Consider the following 16,585-nt stretch of genomic DNA (forward strand, 5'->3'; position numbering starts at 1 on the left):
TTACTTCACTGTCAGGCATTCTTTGCCTAACATGTACCAGACACCTGGTCGCGAGATAGGGGGCGGAAGCAGTTCCGTAGGTAACTGTGTTTAATTTATATGTTTTAATTCTTCTGTGGGGTTAAAACGCCACAGTATTTGTTGCAATTTGCGCTGTGAATCATGTATTAAAACACTGCCTATAAAATTTATCTATATCTGCACTCACTACGTATCTTATGCTGACGAAATCTAATTAATATGCTAATGAGGTCGTCTTGAACTGTTGGACCTACATGTGAATATTGTTTAATGACAAACGGAAGTCGTCACAGCTGATCCGTCGAATACAGCACGGAGCTTAGTCGTGAGACTCATTCTCGCAACACTCGTGATAGGGAGAATGTAAGAGGTTTCCTCACGAATTAGTGCTTATTTTCGGTCATATGACCTAGTTTATGTACTCCGAAATAAGTCACAATATTTATTTTTAAATTAGTTATCGCGTTTTAAACCTGCGCTCTAAACATAAAAATCGACTTAAAGCCTGTTCATAAGATCTCCTAATCCCCTGGAGATTCCTTAATGGAATTTTTACTATAAAACGCCCGTCTGACTGACGGGTTGTGTTCAGTGTAAAATGACTTTCGCATGCATTGTCATCTTTAGATAAAATGTTATGATCTGGAGCTCGAACTGTTTCAAGCTCAAAAATTGATTTAATTGATTTTGAGCTCATCAGCGTATTTTGTAAAAAATTGCAATGGACTGTAGTTTATTATTATTACCTTTGCATGACAGAACCGTACCTGACACTAAATAACAAATTTACTCTTATTTAGAGACGGTTTATTTTACCTAATGAAATTCTATGTGTACCTAAACACTCCAAATATTTCAGCACCTAACAACAAATCTATTTCTGATGGCAAATGGAATGTTGGGTCAGCTAAGAAAATATTAGGAGGAATATTTAGTGATGTACAGTCAACCTTTCGAACTGGTAAAAGTTGCGTAATCTGAGGTACAATGAAGCAATTTATGTCAACTACGTATTTGTCATGACGAGAAGATATAGCTACATCACACCGTTTGTGATGCGTGACGACTGACAATTTAATCCTTCAACAGAAGTTGAAGTTGAATATGCAGGTAAATTAAGCTTGGAAATAATTTCTCTGTCATCAAGCAACAAGTACTACCGTTGTCCAACAGTGCGCGCACAGTGATTTTGTTACCATCGCGATCAGCGACGTCGACGAGTGCCGTAGACACAGCACGCTGCTGTGATCAGCGGTGGTAGACGACAGAGCGATATTGTCGTTTGGTTGGTCGTCATCAGTGTGCTCGCCCCGCTCGGCGGCGGAGGCAGTCAGTACGGTGCTTGTGCCTGGAGCGCCAGAGCTGTCAGCGCTGGCATGAGACGATTGGTCGTCCGTATGTAATAGTGAATTGTGCCACTTTGAGCACTGTAAGCACGGACCTAGCCGACACTTTTTGTCTGGATGCCTAGGTCGTAAACAATTGAGACATAACTTTAAACTGTTTGCCTTTGCAGACGTGTTTCTACAGTTAAAGATTTAAATATTGGACACTGATAAACGGCATGTTTATTATTACACAGAGCGCATGAACGTGAAAACGAAGGCGGGGTTAGCTGGTTTTGCGACAAAGGTTTTAGGTCGAACATGACTAACATCGCTATGACGACGCCTTTGCTGCGCCTGTGACTCTGCCATGGTTTCCAATAAATCAGCACGAATTTTCAGAATCTTGAAACTCGTTCAGTGTAGGAATATCTTTAATGGTGTTTCGGTGTTCCTCCCATTCACGTCTAGTCAAAGGATCCAACTTATTAGAAATCATGTAGATCACAAGCACGTCCCAATGATCGGTAGGCAACTTCAGCGTAGCGAGAGCTCTGAGGTTTTTATTAACAATGTCTATAATATTTCTGAGAGCTCGCGCAGACTCTTTGATCACGGGTTCAATATTAAAAATGGCTTGGATATGATTGTTTATCAGTAATCTATTATTATTATAACGATCGCATAACAGCGACCATGCAACCTCATAGTTATCCGCTGAAAAGTCTAAGGAGCGGATAATTAAAGCAGCACTATCGGTTAAGGCTGCGCGCAAATAATGAAATTTATGAATCGTGGGTATTGAATTATTCGAATGAATTAATGACGCATAGGTATCATGGAACTCGAGCCAATCTTGATAGCGACCAGAAAAACTTGGCAGTTGGATAGTGGGTAACTTTAAGCTTGGCCCACCTGTGAGGACAGCCCTCGAACCTGACTCCGCCGACTGGAGGCTGTCGGCGCCGCCCGCAGCGCCGCTGTGCCTGTCCAACACCTCTCGAGCGCCGGCGACGGCCGCGTAGTACTGATCTTCAAATCCTTACGTCTTTAAACTGGTCGTCTGGAATTTCAGACAGACGTTCTATGTCAGACTGCGTGCTGTCGAAATATGCATAAAGTTCCTCGAATTTAGACAAACGAATATTAATTTCTTTGAGTTGTAGGTTACTAAGTGATTCGCACTAGAACGACTTCTAAATATGATTTAAATTGCGTAAGCTTGGATTTATACGAAGCTCGCACTCTAATTAAGCCTTTGAGATCCATTATATACTTAGTGCCAAGAATGAAAATGCAAGTAATAGGTACTTCGCGAATAGATATGCAAGTGAAGCGATAGTTAAATCAAAAAATATAATATATATAAATGCAAAAGTAGGCAAAATGCGAGGAAACAAGTAAACATGCGCCGGGTCGCCTTTTGTTCTCAAGGCGGAGGAATGCGCGCTGGCCGCTGTGCATGCGCAGACACCGTGCACGACTCTGAGAAGCGCTCGCTTACAGCCACGCAAGAAGCCTGACACAGTACGACACTGTGCTGCGTTGCTGGAAAGCACCGTAAATCTTTTAAGCACAGAATTAAATAAATATTAGCCACTTGCAGATGAAACCTAAACACGAATCAAATGGAAATTGATTGATAGGCAATTAGATTTTGTACTTATACAATTAAGCACTAGAAATTTGTTACGACTAGTTACGTGAAATTACCTTAAATTTTGGTAAAATGTTACAAAGAAGAACTAATGAATAGTGAATTTAATTATTATATTTCTCTTAATAAATCGTTAGGTACCTAATTAAAGGTTGTACCTAAACGATTGAAGTTGGGGCATTCCAAAGGTAAATGATTTTACCAATGTGTACTCGTATCTATTGACGAATGACTTTAATGATGATATGACTAGGAAATCAATTATGTTAAACGTTAATGCAACTGGGAATGACACAAAGTGAAAAATCGGAACGAACTCACAATTAGTTATGCCTTCCTCGGTGCTCACGTAGGTATTGTAATAATGATTGCAGACGACGACTGCTTGATGATGAAGTAATTAATTCTTCTTGTTGTAAATTCTTGATTAAGTTAAAACTGTGGTTTGTTTCCGTAGGTGGGCCTTTGGGTACTTCCTCCTGCAAATAGGCACTTTCTGCTTACGAATCACCCTTCGTTAATTAACTTCTTGACGACCGTTTGTGCCACGCAGTTAAACTAGGCCTGATCTGAGTATGAACACTTGCAAATCCGCTTTGTAGTCTGCGTGTTTATGAAATTTTAATTGTTGTTGCACAGTTGGGCCTGATCTGAGTACAATACTTGCAATCCGCCACGTATCGCCTGCGCTGTCCTTTGATCTCGCTGTTTGCACACTGCTTGATCGCTATTGACCTCCTTCGGTGGTCGCTGGGTATAAATCCGGTATCGTAAGGCCAAATGTTGAGGCGTCAATCTCGATGCAAGGGTGCGTGTTGAAGATCAGGAGATGATTAAAACTTGACTCAAACTTTACAGTATATAATAAAAAAATTACATAAAAAGTACATAGGTGTGATAGGTGCGACGTCGTAAAGCCGAGTGAGGCGCTCGGTGTTTATCGCATGCCCGAGCGCTTGCTTGCAGTTATATACGGCGTTAACACATCCACTAAAACCTTTCGAAAACTCTATTGATAAAAACGTATGCGTAAGTATTATTTATTATTAGAAAATGCGAAAAAATTACATCGATCCTAGAATTAAATAAACCTACACTAGCATCCCGATATTCATGCTGTGGTTCTACTTATCGAAAATGGCATAAACAATTGGAAGTGCAAGTGGAAGTGGAAGTGGAAGTGAAATAAAAAAGAACAATACCTCTCCTTGCAGTCGGGTAAAAAAAAACACAAATGAAATGAAGAAACGAAACGCAATCACTGGAAGTGTCTTAGCGTGAATAACAGTGAAGCCGCCGATAAAAACCGCATTACGAGAACAAACCGGGCCGATTTACGGCGACCGGATCTGGTACCGGCTGCCGGACAAATGAAAAAAAAAATTGCCAATGTATGTACGACTACATAAAGTCGCGTTAGAGGTTGGAGTAAGATCAGAAGATGAATCTGGAAACGGATAACCGTCTCTTGGGGATGAAGTGGGTTGCATCTACCTACCGTAAACCCGTCACGTCGGCGACTAGGTGGCAAAGGAGGAACAACTCGTCAGTTTTAGTGGGTAAAACCTCCATAACCACACCATAACCACGTTCTCGAAAACAAACCGTCATATCAGTTTGGCGATTAGATTTACATAGCAAGCAATTGTATGTAATACCTATGAGAAAGTCAAAGTCAGTTTTTTTTTTGCATAAAATGTGGTACAATGTGGTTCTTAGTATATTAAGTAGTCGCACACATTTTGCCAATTATTGGCACGCAAACGGAGAGGTTAAGTGCTGCACTAGGCAGGGCATGCTTTACAAAAACTGTCAGGAAACAAATGTTAACCATGTCATACTCAGTAGAGGAAAAAAATACAAAAAAGAGAAAAAGTAATTAAAAGTACCGAGTCAAAACATTCAACTCTCTGTGCCCGCAATCGTTGAACCCGTGGGCATGGCCAGAGACGATGGCAAGCGCCCCGACGAGGCTACTCTGGTGCCATGGAAGCTGGGTAGGGCTCTGGTGTGGGACGCAACGTGTGTCGACACTTTCGCGCTGTCCCACATTCAGGCAACCCTCTCACAAGCCGGAGCTGCAGCTGACCAGGCCCAAGTTCTCAAGCGCCGCAAATACTCTTTTCTTTTAAAGGACTATGAGTTTGCGGCGCTCGCAGTAGAGATAATGGGTCAGGGCCTTCATGGGGGCCTTGTCGTTCCGGCTGATAGAGACCTCAGGAGACCCCAGAGCTGGCGCTTACCTCTCCAGCGAATTTCTCTTACTGTACAGAGAGGTAATGCCGCCAGTGTGTGGGGTCTTGGGGTCTATGCCGCAGGAGGGCCTCTTAGATGGTGTTTTTCTTTTTAGTTAGGTATATTTATGTAGTTTTTATTAATTTTGTTTCCTATCATATTATTGTATCTTGTGTTGTGAATAAATAAAATTATCTTTTTCTCATAAACATTCGTCGGAAAGATTACAAATAATACTAAAAAAAATGTCTACCCTTGGTGATGGATACCTTCTGGTCACAAATTTGCTCTAGGCTAAAAAAAGGAGTTAGGTTGCCCAAACACTTTTGAAACGGTGCCTATTTTGTGATGTGATAGATTAACACTGTTCGATACTTATACCTAAGGCCTTGTGAAACAACTCATTTGTATGTCTGGTCGGCGTACGCTGAATCTCTTAAACGCGCCTATCGTAAACGTGTAACCTGAAATGGCGCCGCAACCTGCAAATTTCCCTCTCGCTCCGGCCGCCGTAAAACCGTAGTAAAATTTATACAAATCTAATCAGAATTTAGGCTGGAAGTACTTTTATTCATTGTTTTTTTTCTTAACAAAGAAAATAAAGCTTAAATTGCGATTTTTTTTTTAACAGAAGTGACTTACAGGTTTCATTTTACTAAAAGCCATCAGTCATCTTGTTGCCTTGTTTCTTGTAGACTAGGGGGGTAGTATTGTACCGGGTGTGGCCTGTAATACGAGCAAAAAATTAAAACATAGATCGTCCTCGTCAAACAACAACATTAGTTCAGCGACTTTTAAAAATAATGGAGTCCTTGAATTTTCCTTTTTTCATACAAATTAAATACTGCTATCAATGTACACGCCATCCTAGGACCCAACTGACGTCGCCTGTCATGCTACAAACATCAAAAATTTTGCTTTACATTGCTTCTTCGAATAAACTTAAAAGTGTAATAAAAATTAAAAAACTAATTATTTTTAAAAGTCGCTGAACTAATGTTGTACAGTTTGAGGAGTATTATCTATGTTTTAATTATTTGCTCATATTGTCATATAACAGGCCACACCCGGTATAACGCAATCGCAATCACAAAATACGCCCAGAAAACACTACTAATATATTTTTTTTAAATCAAAAGCTTTATCCAAACTTCGGAATTGACAATGTCGGCGGTATTTGAACTCTGTTAGGTTCGGTTACTCTACACAGGCAACGCTGCGGTCAGAACTGATGTAAGCTAAATCATCCAGTTTTTACGACCACGAACACGTGGCCCCAAAGGGTCGATTTAAGGGTGACAAAAACCATTTATTATTTAATCAGATATTTAAACCCTGACGAATCTACTGCGAATAAACGCGGGGGTGTTTTTTTGTTTGTGGGGTCGTTAGGATTTATTTGCTTTTATGATTAATTTTTGTTTGTTTTGTTGCATATATACAAGGATATTATGTATTATGTTCCTGGAGATACTATATACATGGAACTAAATCTCTGCTCTTGTGGTTGGTTCATCGTGAAGTTGTCCTTCACAGGCTCCTGCTTCAAAGGCTCTTGATAAATTTCGAATACAATTTCGCTCAAAAAAACCGAAGTGTCATCCAAGTTCGTTAGGTTGCCATGCCACGGTTTTTATAACTCAAACCAGTTCGACTGAGGCTTGTAGACTGTGAATTGATCTTTGGGGTGTAAATTATTGAAGATAAATCATTTTTTTATAATAATGAAAACTTGAAACGCGTCGCGGACGAGGGCTAAGATAGGACTTTTACTTTTTTTTTCTCCTTCCTGCTTGCTTTCTAATTTTATTGGTGGCCAGTTGCTGGACAGTATAGGTATGCAAACTTTTTAATAAATGGGTCGTCTACATAGGCCTTTCGGAAACAGAAGAGACAAGTCAAAATTCAAAAGCAACCTTCTTAACATAAAGTGTTCGGGTATGACACTCTACTGTGTTTAGATCTGAACTGTATTGTACTTACTTCAGATTCTTTAAATTTCAAAGTCGCGATACTGCCTCAAGAATTCGTTTAAAATACAACCGCGTAGATCGAATGTCAAATGAGGTCACATGTGCGAGACAAACTCGCTGTAAAATGGAATTTTAGTTTCAGTATGTCTCAAATTTATCTGCGAGGAAATTCTTGGAATACCAAAGAGTCGCGAGACTTCAAGGATAGATTGTGAAAATGCAATGATAATATTTTTTGAAGATATTTGAATCTACTGAGAGCTTATTAGCGTCGAAAGTCTGGCTGGATCGATTGACAATATTTCATTTGGATCTGAAAAGTGGAATTTTGATAAGAATACCTTTAGGACATGCCCGTGCAGTTACGGGATTTAGATTAACACGGACCCGTCTCTTCCCGTGGGTGGGCGTCGCGAAAGGTGACTAAGGGACTTGATTTGAGAATGGGCAGCTTTCTTCATTGTCAAATTTGAACTCCGGACTCCAGCACTGCGGTGTGGAAGGCCAGAGGAAACCAGCACACTACTTTCCCAACAAAGTTGTCATGAAGGTTCACTACTGATCCTTAACTGACGGCCACGACCACTGTAGCAACTTAGAAAAAGAGATAAAATATACAAGTAATGTGGACAGATTTTGCGTAATTCTCCCGGATTATGAAGTGTTTTTTGCGGTAAAGAGCGCCAGTTAAATTAAAAAGATTGCCGGGAGCAAGTTCTAGAATAGAGTTGCTATTAGATTTTCTTTTAGCATTTTATACTTCACTATAAAACGCTCCGCTGCACTTGACAGTTTACGAGTAATCCTTTTATGTAATACAAACAACTTTATCGTCATCAGCATCATCAGGTCTCACGCGGGGCTAGTGCAAACTGGGGACTTCATTCATACACCACTAAATTATCACGCATGGCAATTGGCATATACACCTGCAGCTTGCAATTTAGTAATGCGTAATTAGAACAAAGAAAATACTTATTCACAAACAATGTTAATACAAATAGAAAACACGAAGGACAGGTGTCATTCGGTTGCGAATCGGACACTAGCTCAGCATAATGCTGGACCGTTAAAACATCTTAGTACTATTTTTTGAACGAATCCTGCGCGGACGGAGGGAGTCGCGAGTAACGGCTAGTGAATAAATAATTTGTAAACTATGAAAAATGTTTATGTACCTAAAGTCTTCACAATGTTTTCCTTTATTGAAATGTTCATGGTAAATTGCACGTGTAAATTTCTCACAGAAATTCCGAAAAACTCAGAGGTGCAAGATCGGATTCGAACTCACGACCAGAAGAGTCTAGTGAGCAAAGGTTTGGGGCCATCCATAAAGTACGTCAATGAGTACACCAATTTTGACCGTTTAAAGCAACCCTCCCCCCCCACACCCGCACCCCCTTTGTCACACGTAATGCTATGAAATTCCCAAATATTTTGTTTCTGTGTCACAAACTGCCTAATCCCTCCCCCCGTAAATATATATATGCTTATAGTATAACATAAAACGTAGAACTGAGATCAGTAAACTCGCCAGAATCCCACGCCTCATAATCTTTAACTGCATATCCTTTCAAATAACCAGTAATATTAAATTTTAGTTCTACAATACTCTGTTATTGCTCGATGGATGCGTTCGAAACTTCCATTCTCCGCTGGCCAACAGGGCGTAAAAATTGTTACAGTTTTCAGTTTTGTGCAAAGGGTTTCCAGTTATTTGCTCTGTTGCACTGCAAAGTGTTTATTACTTACCCAAGTAGGTGGAAAACGGGAGAAGCGAGAGCTGGTTCAACATCAGCAAGTAATTTTAATTTTAAAAAGTGCCATTAGACTTGAACGATACTCGACAACGACATTATCTATGAAATTTGTTTTGTTTAATAATGCGTCAGATAAGTTCTTTGCATCGACAAAAGCCTTAGAGACCTTCATCATCATTATCATAACAGCCGTAAGATGTCCACTGTTGGACATAGGCCTCCTCCATAAAATTCTAGTTGCTTCGGTTGGCAGCCGCCTGCATCCACCGTTATTACCCTCACCTCACCTTAGACACCTTACGTCTTATACTTTAGAGCAGGGGCGACCAAATTGATTAGACCCAAGATCTACTACTTTTTACTGACGAAACCCTGTGCGATCTACCAATTATATACTTCTTGAAATCTTAAATGAATCAGTATAGTTCAGTATTTATATTTTTTTGCCTTGGCATTGCCACGATCGACTGGACTAGTCTTATAATCGACCAGCTGGGCACCTCTTTCTTAGACTATCTTATTTATTATTTGTACCTATGTTATGTTTAATGGATTAGATATCTACAGGCAACTACCTCCAGGCAACTTCCAGCTTCTACCTACCACTTCTATGAACTTGAAACGTCATTGCCTTAGATACTGTAGATGGTTTCCAGACAGATTTCCTTACAAAAAGTCTAACATTGTACAAATAATAAAGATAAAAACTCCATTGATAAACATTGTGGCGGTTGTCTGTCTTGTTTAGTTTAGTTTATTTATTCATTCAATATAATATTACATTATATATGTAAATGTCAGTTATACGAATTTATATTGAAATCGTCAAAAGTATAAATAAGATTAATAATAATATAAAAATAAAATTCTAAGCATTGTGAAAAGTTCATATATTTTGTTTCATGTAATAACCCTGTAATTAACCCATTAAATGAACCCCAAATACTTCAAGACCCAAGGTTAATTTCCTCCAAAAATTTAATTCGACCCGCGATAAACAAATGAACTATTGTAATGTGTTCCGTCTCGACAAATAAAGGCAAATTGTGAGAAACAAAAACGCAGGTGTTGAATAATGACGTTGTGTGCGTGAGTGTGTGCCTCCAAATTACTCCACAGTGGCTACCGTGAAAAATGCAAAACTATTACTGGGATGGTGTTATGCGGTATGAAGTATGAGACAGTGTTAATATAATGGATAGGGATTGATCGATGTTCATGCCAATATCGATTCTTCCTGTTCGCAATTCTGGACAAACTGAATTCCACACAATAGTATTTCACCACTTTCGCCATTGTGCACAGTCATTATTTGTGTACAGTAGCGATTCATCCTGTTCGCAATTCTGCACAATCTGAATTCCACACGATAGTATTTCACCACATACGCCATTGTGCACAGTCGTTATTTGTGTACAGTAGCGATTCTTTCTGTTCGCAATTCTGCACAAATTGAATTCCACACAGTAGTATTTCACCACATACGCCACTTGCACAGTCGTTATTTGTGTACAGTAGCGATTCTTCCTGTTCGCAATTCTGCACAAATTGAATTCCACACAATAGTATTTCACCACATACGCCATTGTGCACAGTCGTTATTTGTGTACAGTAGCGATTCTTTCTGTTCGCAATTCTGCACAAACTATTGGGAACTTTACACACACCATTGTATTGCTTCGCAGGTTTGCTCGCGATTTTTCCTTTACTGTTTTGCAGGTGGTAGGACCTTGTGCAAGGTCCGCCCGGATTGCTACCACCATCTTGCTCGCTAATCCTACCGTGAAGCAGCAGTGTTTGCACTGTTGTGATTCAGCGTGGAGAGTAAGACAGCCGGTGAAATTACTGGCACTTGAGGTATTACATCTTAGGCCTCTAGGTTGGCAACGCATCAGCTATACCCCTGGTGTTGCAGATGTTCGTGGGCGGTGCTGATCTCTTACCATCAGGAGATTCACTTGCTCGTTTGCCATCCAATCGAATAAAAAAAATGCTCGTGGTTAATTTCAAATGTAATTTAGCAAGTAAATTCCGAAAAACTCAGAGGGGCTCGTCGAACCCACGATATTGAGAGGGCATAGGTCGAACCACTAGGCTTATTAAATACTTCATCATCATCCCAGCCTGCAAACGTCCCACAGCTAGGAACAGGCCTTCTCCAGAATTAGAGGGCTTGGGCCATAGTTTCAAATTACTTACGATAAATAAATAAAAAAAACCGCAGAAAACAACTCGTCAGAAACTTAACAAAAGTATTTTTATGATTTCTTGGTTACTTAACTTTTAATTGCATGCCGCCGTCCCCACTAATGTATGCCTTTGATTCAGATAGAACTAATAATGTGAACGCAAGCCTGATGATGCCATTAGTATGGAGGTTCTTTGTTTTTTTTTTGTATGATTTAGATTTAGACATTAGCGACCAGTAGCCGGGTTGAGGGGGGAGGGGGACGTACAGAGACAAGGCAGAGATTGGTGGGAAAGAGATATGCTTGGAGAGTTGGCGTTTCGATTGTTTTTAACCGATTTAGGGCCTGGTTCAACACTAGCTGATAAATTCTGACTGATAAAATACGTACGTACAGTCAAGGAAATTAAATGACTACCCAGGATGAATCTTTTGTGGTACTAATGTCATGTTGACATTCCATACATCTGCTAAAGAAATCATGACAAAAATGATTATGTAAAGGTTCCACCATGGGACGTAAATTAATTTCCTTGACTGTACCTAACGAAGAAATTGGACCATTTATCATTTGCAAAAAATCGCATCAAAATCGATCCATCCGTTTGAGCTACGATGCCCGGATGCCACAGACAGACAGATATTAGTATCAAACTTATAATATCTTTTTGCGTCAGAGGTTATTAACTAGAGATACATCATTTTTATTCTCCTGGATGGAAAACGAACAAGTGGGTCTCCTGGTGGTAAGAGAACACCACCGCCCATAGACACCTGCAACACCTGGGGGATTGCAGATGCGTTGCCAACCTAGAGGTCTAAGATGGGATACCTCAACTGCCAGTAATTTCACTCTCCACGCCGAAACACAACAGTGCAAGTACTGCTGCTTCACGGCAGGATTAGCGAGCAAGATGGTGGTAGCAATCCGGGCGAACCTTGCACAAGGCCCTACCACCTGCAAAACTGCATATATCAGGTGGATTATTGGTTGCCAGCCTAAAGAAGGGCACACGACACGTTATCCGACGAATAACAAAAGTAACCAACGTTGCTCAAAGAATTAGTTAGCTGAAGTGGCGTTGGGCTGGCCACGTCTGTCGCAGGACCGATGAACGGTGGAGCAGACGAGTCCTCGAATGGAGACCACGGACGGGAAAACGTAGTGTAGGGTCCTGAGGCACGGTGGACGGACGACCTTAAGAGAGTCGCTGGCAGCGGATAGATGCGAGGGGCTGCTAAGGAACCCTCACTAGTGTTACATCCGGTCCTGTATATGTAAGTCTGACCGCTTTCCTCTTGGGACTTAGCATGTTAAAGATTCCCTTAAATTTGTAGGGATATATGAACATCAACTGTTAGCAGAGCCCCCTTCCTAAGCAACAAGTACGCAGTGCTGGGTCATTTTAGATGGTTACTAACTTCAATAGTGATTCATCATCCCAGCCTATATACGTCCCACTGCTGGGCACAGGCCTCCTCTCAGAACAAGAGGGCTTGGGCCATAGTTCCCACGCGGGCCCAGTGCGGATTGGGAACTTCAGACATTGAATTGCTTCGCAGGTTTGTGCAGGTTTTCTCACGATGTTTTCCTTCACCGCAAAGCTCGTGGTAAATTTCAAATGTAATTCCGCACATGAATTTCAAAAAACTCAGAGGTGCGAGCCGGGGTTTGAACCCACGACCCTCTGTTTGAGAGGCGATAGGTCAAACCACTAGGCCACCAAGGCTTCTTCCCCACTAGGCCACCACGGCTTCCCAATAGGGAATGGCTGCGCTGTATTTAAGAGCTACCTTCGTATCTAATATCAAGTTTCTATAACAACTAGAAGTTACCCCCTACATCTTTCGGTTCTGGCAATTTGTATGACAGAACGGTTTATAAAAATACAATTTGCGTGGCTTTGAATCAACAAGATGCTTGTATTGTGATAATTTGAATCATTTAGTTGTACGGTCAAGCACTTTAACTCATGAGCCACTATGGAACCTTTTCAAAGAAAAGTCATTACGATTTTCCTTGTTAATTAATGCGATGTCACTATGACGTTTACTGAGAAATGGTTTAGATGTAAAGCCTGTGTGACAGACTGACAGACGGACTTTCAGAAAGCGCTAGTATTAAAAAAAGTTACATGTAAAAGACCCCTTTGTGGCCTACTTAAAGAATAAACGTGATTTTGATCTCTAGTTTATGTTGTTGATGATAGAAGATTGATAGAAATCTTATGCGGAAGTATTGGTTTCATTTCAATGAATAAGTACGTAAAACGCTTATTAAACATATATAAAGACGATATATACAACATCTCATTCTATAATATCCACGAATAGATTCCTTATCTAACTATAAAGATCTCCCAACAAAGCTATCGCATCAAACTGTACCATAAAAGGCTATACATAAAATTAACAATCAAAATATATTTTGGAAAGAAAAATGATTTGAAAAAATTGTAATCAAAAAGAGCATTAGCTCCACGCCCGCTTACGTCTATGAGACGTTAGGCCCGCCTACGCGTCATGCTAGGGACGCAGGGCAAGGCATAAGCGAAGAGCTGTTTAGATATATTATGTCTTTTGTACATCATTTTTAGTTGATAAAACAAATAATTGAAAAAAGAGAGTTTTGCGAGTCATTTTTTTGTTTGTGTGTAAACTCTCCATTGCACAAAATAAAGAAACAAATACAATCAATAAACTGAATAACTTATATTATAAGTTATAATATAAATGCAAAAGTTATTGATTACCCGTGCGTGTGGGTATTTTTTACTCTATGCGCTAAAGCAGATGGACGGATTTGATTAAATTAGATGTTAAAGTTGGACATCCGATGGTAGAATACATTTTATATGATCGACTTAAAAAATGTATACATTTAAATGACTAGATTAAAACAACTTCGGTCAGTAAGTCAATTTAAGTAAAGAAGGTTACGTTAGGTTAGAACTGCGACCCAACAAAAACGAACTGCTACCAGAAAACTGGGTTAGGTTTGGTCATAACTGTGATCCAAATATAAATTATTTTCTACGAACTGTATCTTGTGTGGTTTAAAAAGTACGAAATGACAAATTATGAAACGTAGTTCTGCGACTTAATCCATCCACGAAAGCACAGAGACGAAAGGACACATCGAATATATGAAAATACTAAACTTGAAATCACTTGTAATGAATAACTGTGCAACGCAATTGATTATCAATGCAATGAAAATATTTGAAACGTTGTCTTTGAAATGACATTCGATTAAATGTTTGTCGGCGAATTCATGGTAATCCATAAAATCGCTGCCTCTTATGAGTTTCATCAACGCTTTCACTTCTGCCTTGTGCCACACCCTGATCACTCTACCATAAAATATGGTCGAAAACTTCACTCGAGCATAATTACTATCGGGACATGTAAACCCATTATATATAGATTAAGAAGATCAGTATCTGAGATAAGTTCCTTAGTTAGGTAATGGATATCAGTTGTTTCGGAGCGTGGATTAATTTGTAAATGTTAATTATAAATAATTTTCGCATTTGAAAATGATGTGTTTGAAATTTATTCATGAGTTGTTTTTCATCATTATTATCAGCTGAAAACTGAGCACTTCAACAAATCTCCTTAAAACGCCACAATGGAAAAGATTTTGCCACCTGGGTCCACGGTTGCCCGCAAATGTCGCGATGTCGCCAATACAGTTAGTGACCTGCGGAAATTGCGAAAAACTCAATTCCGGGTTTGAACCCACGAGAGGCCGTAGTGCAAACTACTTTTATGACATCTCGGCCCATATACGTTCCACTACTGGGTAAATGTCACCTCTTTTGAGCTTGAGTGAGAATTTCACACACATTATTGAATTTATTTTCAGAATCTTAATTTGCATTTTTCCTTCTCCATAAAGGTGTTGGTAAATAGGTAAATTTCAATAAAGGGTCAATAAACTTTTTATGGGGTAAATGTCTAAAAAAGTGAGAAGTTGTGAAAGTTTTAAGGCAATTCCTTCATGGCTCATCTAAACATGCGAACAGTATAGGTTGCAAACATTTTTCTAACAAAGAGTATCGCTGACTTCTCCTGAGTTACGTGACAGAATATCATAGGTAGGTACACTAAATAGTTCATTGACCCTGTAATGTTTTTGAGGTAAAGAAACCAAATAAAGACACAATTAAGGATGTAATGTAGGTAAATACAAATGAACAGCAATGCGATTTTGAACATGAAACTACCGTGAGATTCACTCATATTAAACTCGATTTAAGACGTGAGTTATCCGGGTCATTATATTTAATATGAACAGCAATGCGATTAAAATTCTAAAGAACACTGGCCTAAAACTACCGATTCGCTTGAAATTTAACAAGCGTTTTGGCTTTTGGACAATTAATGCGGAGCCACGTCTCGTGAACCCTTTTAACGTGAACTTGCTGACTCATTATTTGGTTTACGTACCCGTTTAATAAAAACAGTAGTTTTTAGGATTACATAGGTATCGAAAATCCGTGGCGTATCTGCTTTTAGAATTTGATGGACCTATAGCTTTCCGTGTGTTGTAAAAAGTGGCTAAGGGATTATATAAGACTGGGCAGCAGCACTCTATATTTGTAACAACTACGAACTCCAGACTCCAGCACAGCTGTGTGGAAGGTAAGGCTAGTTAATCTCCACACTATTTTCCTAAGAAAGTCGTCATGAATGTTCACTCCAGAACTTCATTTCATCCGACAATCACGGCCTTTCTGTTAAGAGTATGGCAACTTAGAGGAAGAGAGATTCCCAAAGGAAACAAGACTCATCCATCATCATCAGCCGGAAGCCATCGTTGAGCAAGTAGAACGCTACAATGAACAAGTACTTGCAATATCGTACAATCTGGTACTTATGTCACCCAACGTCTTTTAGTCGAGCGACGTGGCCTGCTTTATGCCTAATGCCACTTCAACTTTCAAATTCTTCGAGCTATGTAGATGATATTATTTCTTACTTTATACAGATTCTAAGGGGTCTTTACTCTACTAAAGAAACCAGTTTTTTCAGCAGTTATTGTTATTTCGCACAGTTATCATTTTCCAAATAACAAATCAATTCAAAATCTGGCAACCCTGATAGCAATCTTTCCAAAACTAAGTCCTGCTGTGACACGCAACATACGGAAGACTCGGCAACATCCAGTCGCATAACAGCAACATGACAGTATTAAGTCGTATACGAGAACAAAAAGATCCGCCATCTGCTAGGAGTTGACACTTCTGGGTGGGTGCAAACTGACTAACTTCGACATATGGCTTACAATGCAAGCGGTAGCGGGTATACAAGGCGTTAGCGTGCCTGATGTAGATGCAGATATTGTACGGAAGTCTTCTAGGTAGGTATACGTTCATCTTCACTGCCTTATTAATATTAGAAATGCAGAAGTTACCCTGTCT

The sequence above is a fragment of the Choristoneura fumiferana genome, chromosome 19, assembly GCF_025370935.1.
Source record: "Choristoneura fumiferana chromosome 19, NRCan_CFum_1, whole genome shotgun sequence".
NCBI lineage: Eukaryota > Metazoa > Arthropoda > Insecta > Lepidoptera > Tortricidae > Choristoneura > Choristoneura fumiferana.